At 40.1% G+C, this 14236-nt stretch overlaps 1 protein-coding gene across 2 annotated transcripts in view; it reads right to left on the bottom strand.

Moving 5' to 3' along the window:
* Window positions 1-14236, bottom strand: part of LOC144660725 (uncharacterized) — a 52093-nt gene that overhangs the window by 29656 nt on the left and 8201 nt on the right. The gene's annotated exons all lie outside the window — the stretch shown is intronic.

The raw sequence follows: 14236 nt of genomic DNA, 5'->3' as shown, positions 1-14236 counted from the left end.
TCTCGAACCAATTTTCGTTTCCCTTAAAAGTGAGAGAAATTGGGATTTCACTGTTCCGTAGTTTTATCGTGTACTTTTTGTAGAGTATACCTTCTAGATGTATAGTTACTTCTCTATACAATGTACAATAATTTGAAATACGAGGGGTTTATCCGATGATATCCGATTTTAGTGCATGGTGTTGTAATTTAGCTCGAAAATGCCTACTAACTTGATATCTTGTTAGCTCTGAAGTAATTGACATGATTCTTTAATTGTTTATATCATTATTTTTAATCTAATGCTAATACTAAGACATTTCATCCATTTGACTTACCACAAAAGATCAGGTATTGGCAACAATGAAGTGAATCAGTATAAAAATGACCTTTCTCGTACGGAAACATAACTCCCCGATCAACACATTATATATCGCTTAAAACACTAACTGAATAAGTGAAAAAATTTCTCAGTGAAATGCAACTCTAGCTTTGACATGGTTTTAGACAATGGGGAGTCAAAAAAGGAACGACGCCGACGCCTAGGACTCACAGCGTCAATTAACATCACATCACGTCACCGTTAGTTAAGCCTACTAGTAGTAGTAGGATTAAAAGAATAGCTCAAGGTAATGGCTGCGGTCACATCTAGACTGCTAACTATAGTTAAGACGGCGTTAACTATAGTTAGCTATTTCGGTAATGTGACCGCTTCTCTGTCCACCCTAACTATTGTTATAAAATTTACGCCTGGCTGATCCAAAACAATACAGACTAACTATAGTTATACCCAAGCAGGGTTCATGGGTTAGTCTTAAGTTTACAAACGAAAAACCAATCAGAATGCGACAATTCTTTTCGCACGTGCGAGATGAACATAAGTATGCAAAACAAAGCGTGAAGGGAAGGAAAAAAACAACATGCCAAGAAATTACATATCACCAATGTTAGCAAAAGTAAAGCTTGAATTCTTCGGCTACTAGCATCCTTACTTCATTATAATTTTAATCAACGCCGAGATGCAGTGCAAAAATAGAAAAAAGAGAGAAACAACTAGACACAGATCAACAACAAGGACTGTCATGAACTAATTTAAATTCGAAATTATTCAAAAGCTAATCAGAACTAACTATAGTTGTAGTATCCGTAGGAAGAACTCAGAACTAAATTGTTTAATCAACATGGCCGCTGGTGAAAGCACGAGGTTCCAGCACGCATTGCAAAGAGCATGCATAACAATAACAAATATGGGGATAACCGTACACCTCCCTTCCTAGTACAATCAAGTGAACTGATAAACAAAGACACAGGTAATTGCATGTCTGCAACATTGTTCTTTCCTTAAGCCTTGAACTAGAGGTAACTTGAACTGTATCAGTAAGACTATCAAATGTTCAAATGTGCATAGCACAGTCTCTGAAAGACATAAACGTAATAGCAGTCTCTTAAACTACTCTAACAGAGTCCAAGACAAGTCTAGAGATCCAATCGATCAGGTGGCTTAACAATTCTCCCTGAATGTGTTTGCAATGGAGCTGTTTGACTGCAAACAGGCTGCATTGGAGCTTCAGTTAAGGTATCCGCGAGCTGAGATGGTAAGGGAGCTGTTTGACTGCGGGCAGGCTGCATGGGAGCTTCGGCTATAGTACCTGGAAGCTGAGATGGACCAGTCTTTTCTTCTGTCTCCTGAAAGGCATGGTAACTGGCAGTACCAGTGGAAGTGGCTTGCTTGTCCGCATTTGAGGGGGACTGTAAGTATGCTTTGATAAGAGCAGATCTGTTTCGTCGTATTGTGCCCTTCTCTGTTTCTATGAGAAAGGAGCGAGGATGCTGAGTGCGCCCCTGTATCTTCCCTAGGCGGTTTTGGTCTCTGATCCATACTGAATCACCAGCTGTCACAGCTGGAAGTTCCTTTGCTCGGTGTCGTTGGTTAAAGCTTTTCCTTTGGTTGGATCTGTAGGTCTCTTTTTTTTCACAACTTCTTCACGTTCTCTCCTCAAATCTCTGGGTGTCTATGTCTTTTCGAGCACAGGGAGCTGAGTCCGGAGTCTTCGTCCCATGAGTAATTCGCTTGGTGAGAGACCAGTTTGCAGGGGAGTAGATCGGTAGGCGAGGAGTGCGAGATAGGGGTCATCATTCTTCTTTAACAGTCCTTTAACAGTTCTTACAGCCCTTTCAACCTCTCCGTTGGCTCGAGGATATCTGGCAGAGCAAAATCTTGGAAGGATACTGCACTAAAACAGGGCCCATTGTTGGAAATCACAATGTCTGGGATGAAATGGGTTGCGAGTAGCTCCTTGGAAGCTGCAATCACACACTTTGCGGTTTGTGTTGTGAGGCGCTTGATTTCAACCCATCTGGAATAGTAATCAACAGTGATGACGTATGTTCGTCCCCCATACTCAAACAAATCCATGCTAATTCTCTCCTAAGGGTGACTGGAAAAGAACGACGGCATCAAGGACTTCTTGGGTTATGTAAGTTGCTTTGAACATGTGAAGCATGCTTTGACCATGTCTTCGATGGCCGCAGAAAGCCCTGGTCACCAAACCGACATTCTGGCTCTAGCTCGGCATTTGCTAATGCCAAGGTGACCACGATGGATGCAGTCAAGTACTTCTAATCGTAGGGCTGGCGAGATTACGATGCGTTCGTCATAGAGGTGAAGATCGTCAACGACTGCTAAGTAAGCTCTGCTCTCCCAGTAAGGCCAGAGTAGGGGTTGATGGGGTATGTATACTGATCAACCATCTTTGCAGTACCTTCTGACTTGCATGCATACTTCATCATTTCTTTGGGATTCTATAATCTCTTGGAGGCGCTGAGCGTTTGCCGGAAGTTGGTTCACTGTGGAGCTAGCAAAGATTTCAACCTCCTCACGTGACAGTGCGTCAGCTGAAATCTGACACTTACCAGGGACGTGTAAGACTTCAGGGTTGTATCGCATCATTCGCAGACGGAAGCGCAATATTGGACAAGTCAGTTGTTGTGAGGAGTGGAACAAGCGGCTTGTAATCTGTTTCCAGGGTAATCCTGGTACATACTCTTCAAGGCGTTCGCATGCCCAGGTTGAGGCAAGCGCTTCCTTCTCGATGACTGCATAGTTCTTTTCAGCATCACTAAGGGACCTGGAGATGTAAAAGATAGGACGGCGCTGTCCATTATCTTGGATTTGAAGGAGAACTGCTCCTAGTCCTGCTGATGACGCATCTGCAGCAATAACTGTTGCACGGTTAGGGTCGTAATGCGCAAGGACTTCAGGTGAGGCAAGCTTCTCTTTGACTTGCTGTAATGCTGTCTGCTGAGCTTCACCCCAGTACCAAGCACTATCTTTGCGAAGGAGTTGGCGTAAGGGTGCATTGATGTCGTCTAAGCCAGGTACAAACTTTCCCGGTTGGTTAGCCATGCCCATGAACCTCTGTAGTTCTGTCACATTCTTGGGAGTTAAAAATTGGCCAATAGCATTTGTCTTCTCTGGATCTGCATGGACACCCTGGGCATCGACAATGTGTCCTAGGAACGTAAGTCTTCTTCCTTGAGAAAACTCACACTTTTGATAATCTTTGGATGTTTTCCTTCAGTAGCATGTTCAATAAAAAAATTAAAAGTTCAACTGAGGCCTAACACTACTGTGTTAAAAAGTTGTAAAAATCGAAGCTTTCGCCAATCTACGGCATCATCAGGGATAATTAGCAATTATTGGGAAAAAAACATACACAGTTTCCGAAATCTGATGCTCTTCATATGTCAACCTGGCTTGAAAGGTGCCGACAACTGATAGAATGGTGCCTCCTGGACCCCTTAGAATCTGCTGGGATTTCTTTAGATGGTTGTCTTTAAGCCAAGGCTCCTAATCACTGACAATGGATACAGCTGCTCCAGTATCCAACTTAAAATGTGTTACGTGGCCATCCACCTTCACAAGGGCGGTCTAGAAATCTGCGTCGCTGCTCTAGACTTCACCGAGGAAGGGAACTTCAACTTCTTCAAGGTCTGCTACTTCGTTGACGGATGAGCGCTTTGATGCCTGTTTTTTTGGAGAGACACTAAGCTTGGAAATGAATTCTTTTGTGACAGCTGTTACAAGTTACATCCTTCGCAGGGCATTATTGCCGCTTGTGTTGCTGTCCGCCACACCACATGCATTTCCGTTCGGGCTTTGACCCTACTCCGGGATCCGGTTTCGAATCTCGCTTGTGCTTTTCCACTAAATCCTCACGTGTAGGGTCGGTAGCCGTTTCAGAGATGACGTTCCCACGGATGAGATCCTTGTTTGGCCTTCGTGCCTCCGCCTGACGACTCATCTGCACTGCCGTTTCGAGGGTTAAATCTGCTTTGGCTTGAAGTCGATCTGATAACGAGTCGTCAAGAACGCCTACAACAATTCGATCTCGGATTAAGCCATCTTTTAGTGAGCCGTACTCGCAGTCTTCGGCAAGCCTGTATAGTTCTTGAATGAATGTGTCCACTGACTCGCCTGCCAACTAGTGTCGCTTGTTAAAGTGGGCTCGTTGTACAATCAAATTGCGGCGAACATCAAAATAGCCGTTGAGGGCGGTGCGAACTTCGTTATACGTAGCTTTGGTTTCATCGAGGCGAAGGGTGGCTAGAATGTCGTCTGCACAATCTCCCATGGCATACAGTAAGGTACTCACTTGTTCGTATTCGGGCTTATTTTTGAGGCCAGAGACTATCCTGTAACGTTCCAAACGTCGGCTCCACCGAATCCAACATTCGGCTTGTTTTGGGCCGTTCGCGCCATCAAATCGTGTGGGAAGTGGAAGTTGACTCGGTTGTTGTGGATGAGTTTGGTTTTGCCCTGCTGCTGGGAGCAATTCTCGATGTTTTCCTTCTTCTAAATCAGGCATTTTCAGGGTCTACAACCGCTGCCACCATGTAGTATCCGTAGGAAGAACTCAGAACTGAACACAACACATGTTTAATCAACATGGCCGCTCGTGAAAGCACGAGGTCCCAGCATGTACTGCAAAGAGCATGCATAACAATTACAAATATGGGCATAACCGTACAATAGTTAACTGCATTGATGTGACCGCAAAGACGACTGAAAGCACTATCTATAGTTAAATATGATGTCACGTAAATTGAGACTTACTATAGTTAAACTTTAGTTACGTCATAGATTTGACCACAGCCATTATCTCTGAGAAAGAGCAAAAATGTATAAATAAATAAAAAATAAAAAAGTTAATTATAACATATACAAGCTTACTTTTTCATATATAAGCGGGACATTTTTGTCGAAAAGAAATTTGGGCACTTTAAATTTTCACTCATTATATCTAAATTATCACAACTGTTAAAATATCTACTTGTATTAATCCTCAATCGAAGATTAACCCACTTAAATTAAAGATGTTTTAGTTAAACATTTTAGAATAAAAATTAGCGATATAAATATAGGACAGCGTTTCGCTGTCTTCATGACAGCATTTTCAAGTTCAGTGTAAATGTCAAGTGCGATGCCAATTTATGAATATGATTTTATAGTTGAGCGTGAAGAATGTAGTAAAGTATTGAATGTAATTAGAGGTAAAGAAAAATTAGGAGCTCAAAATTTTTGCTTGTCTATCGGCTTAAGAGATATACTCGGCTGTAAAAAATACAGCTTACAATTCTAAATGGAAATAAGGAAACTACGCTGTCATGGTTGAAGTTTTCGATGAACCGCAGAAATTGTTCATTTATCATTTTTGTTGTTAGAAGATGGCTAGCAATGATCGAAAAATAACGCACGTGCAGAGCGTTAAACGTTCTCGTTGCCGTTGACGTTGTTATCTGCTTAAAGGAGCTACATTGTATGTCACGGGGATTTCGCAGATTTTTGGTTTAAACTGTTCTGAAATAAATGATAGGCAATTTAACTCATGAAAAACATTATCTTTGAATATCTTAATTGTCATAGTCTATAAGATTCGAACTTTGGGCGGACACCGTACCTCACCGATTTCGCTGAAATTTGGCATGCAGTCTTGTTTTAGGGTCCTAACTACCAAATGAATATTAAAAAGTTTCAATTCTTTTTATTTTGGAAAATATCGAGAAGGCCGATTTGAAGCGTCCGTGACGGCTCGCCAACATGGCGGATCGAAGGTGTTCTTGTTAGTTCGACACTGAACCTGCCGTCACAGTTTCTCGATCATACTTGGCATAGTTATAAAGAACTATCTTTCTTCTTTCTATATATCAAAATAGATTTGGCAAATGTTGAGTTTGGATGATCAACGGCCAAGAAGTTCGAAGGTATGTTAACGATGTTTTGAACAGTCTCAAATTTACTACAAAATGAAAGGCTAATAACTCCACTGTTATCTCGATTTAGAAGTAGCCATTTACCATGAACAAAGCTTGTTCATTGGTGAATTGATTCCATTAATAAAAAAATTGGGGAAATGTAACCGTTAAGAATAAAAAATTATGGAACCTCTAGTAAATTGGCCATTTCAGCGCCATTTCAGCGGATCAGCTCATTTAACAGCAAATAATCGGGAGAAACATGAAAGGGTTACAGTCGTTTATAATAAGCAGTTTTCAGGTATTCTTTGCTTATCTTAAACAAATACATGATCTTTGCCAAAGATATGGCGATTTTTGAGCGTACGATCGTTTCTCCAAATTTTTATGTCGGCAACTTTATTTTATTTGTTGTCGAGATTATACGCTGTTGTATTCAATATTCGTTTCACAAGAACTTCTGTTGCTCGCATTTCCCAAATCACTGTTTAAGAAATTGCCCATCCGTAACAGGGTCATTCTTACTTTTTCTTTAAAAATTACTAGGAAAGCAAGAATGTCATAGAACGGTTTTATACTAGTAAAAATACCTGTCAGACAAAAATTCAACTGTTTGTGTTATCTGGCTGTTTTCACAAATATGCAAATTTAGGAATTCTTAAAGTGCCTATCTTTAACTATTTCACGCTTAAAGATTCCTCTAAATCTTTTCGCCTACCTTTAGGACAAACGAAGTTTTGTGTCTCCAAGCAGAATGCTCGTTATCAGCAATGAAAGTCGAAGAGATACAGAAGCTCGAGTAAAATTCTAACTGCTGTGAAATGAACATCGTTTGAGCTTGACGTGTATTTATAGATTGCTCATTTAACAGCAAATAATCGGGAGAAACATGAAAGGGTTACAGTCGTTTATAATAAGCAGTTTTCAGGTATTCTTTGCTTATCTTAAACAAATACATGATCTTTGCCAAAGATATGGCGATTTTTGAGCGTACGATCGTTTCTCCAAATTTTTATGTCGGCAACTTTATTTTATTTGTTGTCGAGATTATACGCTGTTGTTATTCAAGTATTCGTTTCACAAGAACTTCTGTTGCTCGCATTTCCCAAATCACTGTTTAAGAAATTGCCCATTCCGTAACAGGGTCATTCTTACTTTTTCTTTAAAAATTACTAGGAAAGCAAGAATGCCATAGAACGGTTTTATACTAGTGAAAATACCTGTCAGACATAACTTCAACTGTTTGTGTTATCTGGCTGTTTTCACAAATATGCAAATTTAGGAATTCTTAAAGTGCCTATCTTTAACTATTTCACGCTTAAAGATTCCTCTAAATCTTTTCGCCTACCTTTAGGCCAAACGAAGTTTTGTGTCTCCAGGCAGAATGCTCGTTATCAGCAATGAAAGTCGAAGAGATACAGAAGCTCGAGTAAAATTCTAACTGCTGTGAAATGAACATCGTTTGAGCTTGACGTGTATTTATAGATTGCGCTCGAGCTCCGTTAATTAAGTTTATTCATTTGGCGATCAGATAAAAATCAATGAATGATCAGAGTTATTAAAGTCCATTTCTAAGCACGAGAGACACGGAAGTTTGTTTCAGAAGCATTTATGCATAGAAATGCCGGTTTATTTTTGAGAGGTAAATCTGCATTTATAATAGCTGGGAGTTTGGGGTGTTTTTTAGTGTTGTTGTTTTTTTTGAGGGGGCTCGGGGGGGGGGGAGGGGGGTGTGGAAGTGGTGCCTTCGTATCCTCTTTTGTTCTTTTACACAGTGGCCTGAATTTGGAACCGTTCGGGGAATGGATTATCAATTACTCTTCGTTATGCCATGTCACCCCTTAATGTGGGAGCGCCGCGCCTCAATTCACGATAAAAAATTTATGGCCGCCCGGTCCATTTATGTAGTTCTCCGCCAGGTCTCTCAATAGGCAGGTTACGAGCCTAGTGGCCCATCCGGCCGGAGCTCATACCGGTTTCCGCAACGTGAAGCGACAACGAGTATTTTTTACTCCACCCGGATGGGATGCTATTCCATCACAGGGTTACCTCCCTTCCCGAAAAGCTAAAGATTGACTGGTAATCATTTTTTAACCTGGGTAAGGAAAGGGACTCTGGGAGTTGAGAGGCTTTCCAAAGAACTTAACTTAAAAGCTCTATCCAGGACTGTTTGGTCCAGAGTCCAGCGCAGTGACCATTATTAGGCCATCACGCTCCCCAACCGTGAAAGAAAGTACAAAAATCTGCTTGTATAAGCCCTGGGGTTGTACAGTTTGGTACGAAATGTGGGCTTTTAAATGTGTTAATTAAGTTTATTCATTTGGCGATCAGATAAAAATCAATGAATGATCAGAGTTATTAAAGTCCATTTCTAAGCACGAGAGACACGGAAGTTTGTTTCAGAAGCCTTTATGCATAGAAATACCGGTTTATTATTGACTGACGCGGTTAAAAAATACTCGGCTTCTAGCGGTAAATCTGCATTTATAATAGCTGGGAGTTTGGGGTTTTTTTTTGGTGTTGTTGTAGGAAGGCGGGGGGAGGGGGTGGAAGTGGTGCCTCCGAATCCTCTTTAGATCTCTGACACAGTGGTCTGAATGTTGAACAAAATAGCTCATCTGTTAATAAGCATAATGCGAGCTGATTTTGAAATGAACATGACTTTACGTTTGTGTCATCAGTAATTATCGTGTTCGAAGAAGGCGTGGCTTACTCGCGGCAAGAACAACATAACAGTGAAGCTAACACATTTTCCTCATTGATTTGAAATGAATTTCGAATCAATTCTTTTTAGGGCAAGTTAAAAGATACAAATTTTTTTCGTCCAGATTTTTACAAAAAAAGCAGGTGAGAACTTGGCTGTTTTTGTTATCTCGGACTTTTTTTTTATTAAAGTCGAACCTCTCGAGCTCCATAAGGACACCTCTCGTGATGCGTCATGACTTACATCACGTACGTCCTTATCGCCGACCTAGCTAGGTGAAGAAAGGGACTACCGTAATTACTCGAATAAGCGCCGCGGCGCTTATTAAATTTTTTACGCCTCCAGTGCGGCGCTTATTCGAGGGCGGCGCTTATTAAAAAGTTTGACGCCACAAAGAATCTAATCCTTTACATTTAATAGGGTCCCCTGATTGCCAAAAGTCGTCTCTTGCTGAAGATTGTACTGAAGAATGTTCAATAGAAAAACTGAGCGGTAAAACAAGCACTTTGAACTGCAGAACGTCGCTTTTGATGGAAAGAAATGTCCAAGTTTGTTTAAGAGTTGCTTTGTAGTTCTGTTTCTAGTTAAACAGATTTCCTTGAATAAGCGCCGCATCGGGACTGCGGCGCCGGGGGCGGCGCTTATTCGAGGGCGGCGCTTATTCGGGGGCAGCGCTTATTCGAGTAGATACGGTATGATAGTACAGAGGCTTTCCGAAGAACTCAACGCAATATCCCCCCAAAGCTCGAACCGGGATTTAAAAATCTCAAAAAAGTGTTAATATGAATTGTAAATCCACTCATAGCGGTCTGGCCTTACTAAAACCTGGAGAGAGAAAAGACAGTGGGCAGATAAATGAAAGCTGTTCGAGAGTACGCTGTTGAGCAGATTCTGTGAAATTCCCATTTTTATCCTTTTCTCTCATAAGCCCTCCCAATTCAAGGCCCATATATTTCTTCCAAGTCAACTGTCAAAGTTTAAGGCCACTTTTTTCCTACCAGGTTACCGTCTTGAGAGTTTTAAATTTTATTAAATCTTGGTGACACTGTCCCTTTAATTCATTAATGTAATTCAAATCAGTTTATAAAAACGTTTTTCAGAAAACAAGAAGTTTTTTTAATTTCGCTTTAAGCCACCGCACCCCAACCACGGATATAATACCTACCACATTTAAAAGCCCACATTTCGTACCAAACTGTACAACCCCAGGGCTTATACAAGCAGATTTTTGCACTTTCTTACACGGTTGGGGAGCGTGATGGCCTAACAATGGTCACTGCGCTGGACTCTGGACCAAACAGTCCTGGATAGAGCTTTTGGGGGACAATGCGTTAAGTTCTTTGGAAAGCCTCTCAACTCCCAGAGTCCCTTTCCTTACCCAGGTTAAAAAATGATTACCAGTCAATCTTTAGCTTTTCGGGAAGGGAGGTAACCCTGCGATGGAATAGCATCCCATCCGGGTGGAGTAAAAAATACTCGTTGTCGCTTCACGTTGCGGAAACCGGTATGAGCTCCGGCCGGATGGGCCACTAGGCTCGTAACCTGCCTATTGAGAGACCTGGCGGAGAACTACATAAATGGACCGGGCGGCCATAATTTTTTTTATCGTAAATTGAGGCACGGCGCTCCCACATTAAGGGGTGACATGGCATAACGAAGAGTAATTGATAATCAATTCCCCGAACTGTTCCAAATTCAGGCCACTGTGTAAAAGAACAAAAGAGGATACGAAGGCACCACTTCCACACCCCCCTTCCCCCCCCCCCCCCCCCCCCGAGCCCCCTCAAAAAAAAAAACTACACCAAAAAACACCCCAAACTCCCAGCTATTATAAATGCAGATTTCCCGCTCAAAAATAAACCGGTATTTCTATGCATAAATGCTTCTGAAACAAGCTTCCGTGTCTCTCGTGCTTAGAAATGGACTTTAATAACTCTGATCATTCATTGATTTTTATCTGATCGCCAAATGAATAAACTTAATTAACGGAGCTCGAGCGCAATCTATAAATACACGTCAAGCTCAAACGATGTTCATTTCACAGCAGTTAGAATTTTACTCGAGCTTCTGTATCTCTTCGACTTTCATTGCTGATAACGAGCATTCTGCCTGGAGACACAAAACTTCGTTTGGCCTAAAGGTAGGCGAAAAGATTTAGAGGAATCTTTAAGCGTGAAATAGTTAAAGATAGGCACTTTAAGAATTCCTAAATTTGCATATTTGTGAAAACAGTCAGATAACACAAACAGTTGAAGTTATGTCTGACAGGTATTTTCACTAGTATAAAACCGTTCTATGGCATTCTTGCTTTCCTAGTAATTTTTAAAGAAAAAGTAAGAATGACCCTGTTACGGAATGGGCAATTTCTTAAACAGCCAGTTGGGAAATGCGAGCAACAGAAGTTCTTGTGAAACGAATATTGAATAACAACAGCGTATAATCTCGACAACAAATAAAATATATAAAGTTGCCGACATAAAAATTTGGAGAAACGATCGTACGCTCAAAAATCGCCATATCTTTGGCAAAGATCATGTATTTGTTTAAGATAAGCAAAGAATACCTGAAAACTGCTTATTATAAACGACTGTAACCCTTTCATGTTTCTCCCGATTATTTGCTGTTAAATGAGCAATCTATAAATACACGTCAAGCTCAAACGATGTTCATTTCACAGCAGTTAGAACTTTACTCGAGCTTCTGTATCTCTTCGACTTTCATTGCTGATAACGAGCATTCTGCTTGGAGACACAAAACTTCGTTTGTCCTAAAGGTAGGCGAAAAGATTTAGAGGAATCTTTAAGCGTGAAATAGTTAAAGATAGGCACTTTAAGAATTCCTAAATTTGCATATTTGTGAAAACAGCCAGATAACACAAACAGTTGAAGTTATGTCTGACAGGTATTTTCACTAGTATAAAACCGTTCTATGGCATTCTTGCTTTCCTAGTAATTTTTAAAGAAAAAGTAAGAATGACCCTGTTACGGAATGGGCAATTTCTTAAACAGCCAGTTGGGAAATGCGAGCAACAGAAGTTCTTGTGAAACGAATATTGAATAACAACAGCGTATAATCTCGACAACAAATAAAATATATAAAGTTGCCGACATAAAAATTTGGAAAAAACGATCGTACGCTCAAAAATCGCCATATCTTTGGCAAAGATTATGTATTTGTTTAAGATAAGCAAAGAATACCTGAAAACTCCTTATTATAAACGACTGTAACCCTTTCATGTTTCTCCCGATTATTAATTGCTGTTGAATGAGCTGATCCGCTGAATTGGCGCTGAAATGGCCAATTTACTAGAGGTTCCATAATTTTTTTATTCTTAACGGTTACATTTCCCCAATTTTTTTATTAATGGAATCAATTCACCAATGAACAAGCTTTGTTCATGGTAAATGGCTTGTTCTAAATCGAGATAACAGTGGAGTTATAAGCCTTTCATTTTGTAGTAAATTTGAGACTGTTCAAAACATCGTTAACATACCTTCGAACTTCTTGGCCGTTGATCATCCAAACTCAACATTTGCCAAATCTATTTTGATATATAGAAAGAAGAAAGATAGTTCTTTATAACTATGCCAAGTATGATCGAGAAACTGTGACGGCAGGTTCAGTGTCGAACTAACAAGAACACCTTCGATCCGCCATGTTGGCGGGCCGTCACGGACGCTTCAAATCGGCCTTCTCGATATTTTCCAAAATAAAAAGAATTGAAACTTTTTAATATCCATTTGGTAGTTAGGACCCTAAAACAAGACTGCATGCCAAATTTCAGCGAAATCGGTGAGGTACGGTGTCCGCGAACTTTAAAAAAAGCTCGAAAAATATGGAGTATTACACTTAAGAAAGATACAATCTACATTTCCAGATAGAAATCAAGCAACAGCTATAAATATCGATTTTTTTTTGAAAAAGCGAGGAAACAACTTGAAAACTTAAGCCTTAATTTTACAAGTCGCAATTTAATTCCATCCGAGCTATCCGAAGCCAAAGACGCTCGTTAACAGTTTCAGTGCTCTAATAAAGCGTTTTTTTTTATTATAAAAATGGACTGTTATGTTTAGGCTTCCTGCGACACCAATTAAAGTTTTGGCTGTTTGAAAATCTGGTAAAATCCGTGACAAACTCCAGGTGTTTTTTCCAAGTGCCACAAGGAAGTGGAAACTTAAATACGATGTTCGATATTAAATTTATATATATCAGATGGTTTTTAAGTAGTAGGTTTGTAGATTTAGTTAATCTTAATATTTAAGTTATTTCAGGTGATTTGTTAGTACAGCTGTAAGTAGTTGGTTTTATGCCTGAATAACTTCATGTTAATAAACTAATTAACCTGTTTTATGCGCTGTGTTTTTTGCCTTCTGGGGAGTTGGGGACGTGGTCAGGCTGTGCTCCATTGCCTTAAAAATGTCAAATCTTCAAATGGCTGAAATGGAGATAGTGGAAATACTATCTAATTAATTACGGTGTAATTGATTCCTAAAAAAAGTCAAACGGAGCTATATTTTAAAATGACTTTATTACAACAGTAAATTTAAAGTTAACTGTTTAGTTTACGATGTGTTGCCTTCTCTAAAATCACAGATTGTGCATTTTTAGTAGGAATATAGGGATGAATCCCCGTAATGGCGGTTTTGCGTTTCTGGAGTGAAAATGAGCTGTAATTTATGTGGTGGCATTTCAACAAAATGACCAAAAACTTTATTTTCAGTGGCTCATGTAGTACTTTCTTATTCGATTGTTTTCGACCTGGAGTGAAAAATAGGACGAATCTACGATAATCGCGGATTTTCAAAAAGACCCAACGTGTACATTTCAAGTCTCAAACTGGCCGGTTTTGCTGGATCTGGAGTGAAAATGAGCTTTAATATATCTACGAGGTGGTGTTTCAACACAAGGACCCAAAGTCATCATTTTTAGTGGATCATGAAGCATTTTTCCATTCGATTCTTTCGGACGTGGAGTAAAAATAAGGATGAATCGTGATGGCGGTTTTCCATAAAAGACCCAAGCTGTACATTTCTAGTCTCAAACTGGCGGGTTTTGCTGGATCTCAAGTGGAAATAACCTTTAGTTTACTTGGGGGTATTTCCACACTATGGCCCAAAATCTTCATTTTCAGTGGCTAACGTAGCACTTTCTTATTAGATTCTTTTGGATCTGGAGTAAACTTTAGGGTGAATCCAGGTTATGGCAGATTTCCATAAAGATCCAAACTGTACAGTTCAAGTCTCAAATTGGCCGCTTTTGCTGGATCTGGAGTGAAAATAAAATTTTAATCTACGTGGAA

This window comes from Oculina patagonica, chromosome 1, assembly GCF_052425735.1.
Source record: "Oculina patagonica isolate OP01 chromosome 1, crgOcupat, whole genome shotgun sequence".
Classification (NCBI taxonomy): domain Eukaryota; kingdom Metazoa; phylum Cnidaria; class Anthozoa; order Scleractinia; family Oculinidae; genus Oculina; species Oculina patagonica.
Note: the sequence above shows the minus strand (reverse complement) of the source record. Positions and strands in the feature narration are given on the sequence as shown.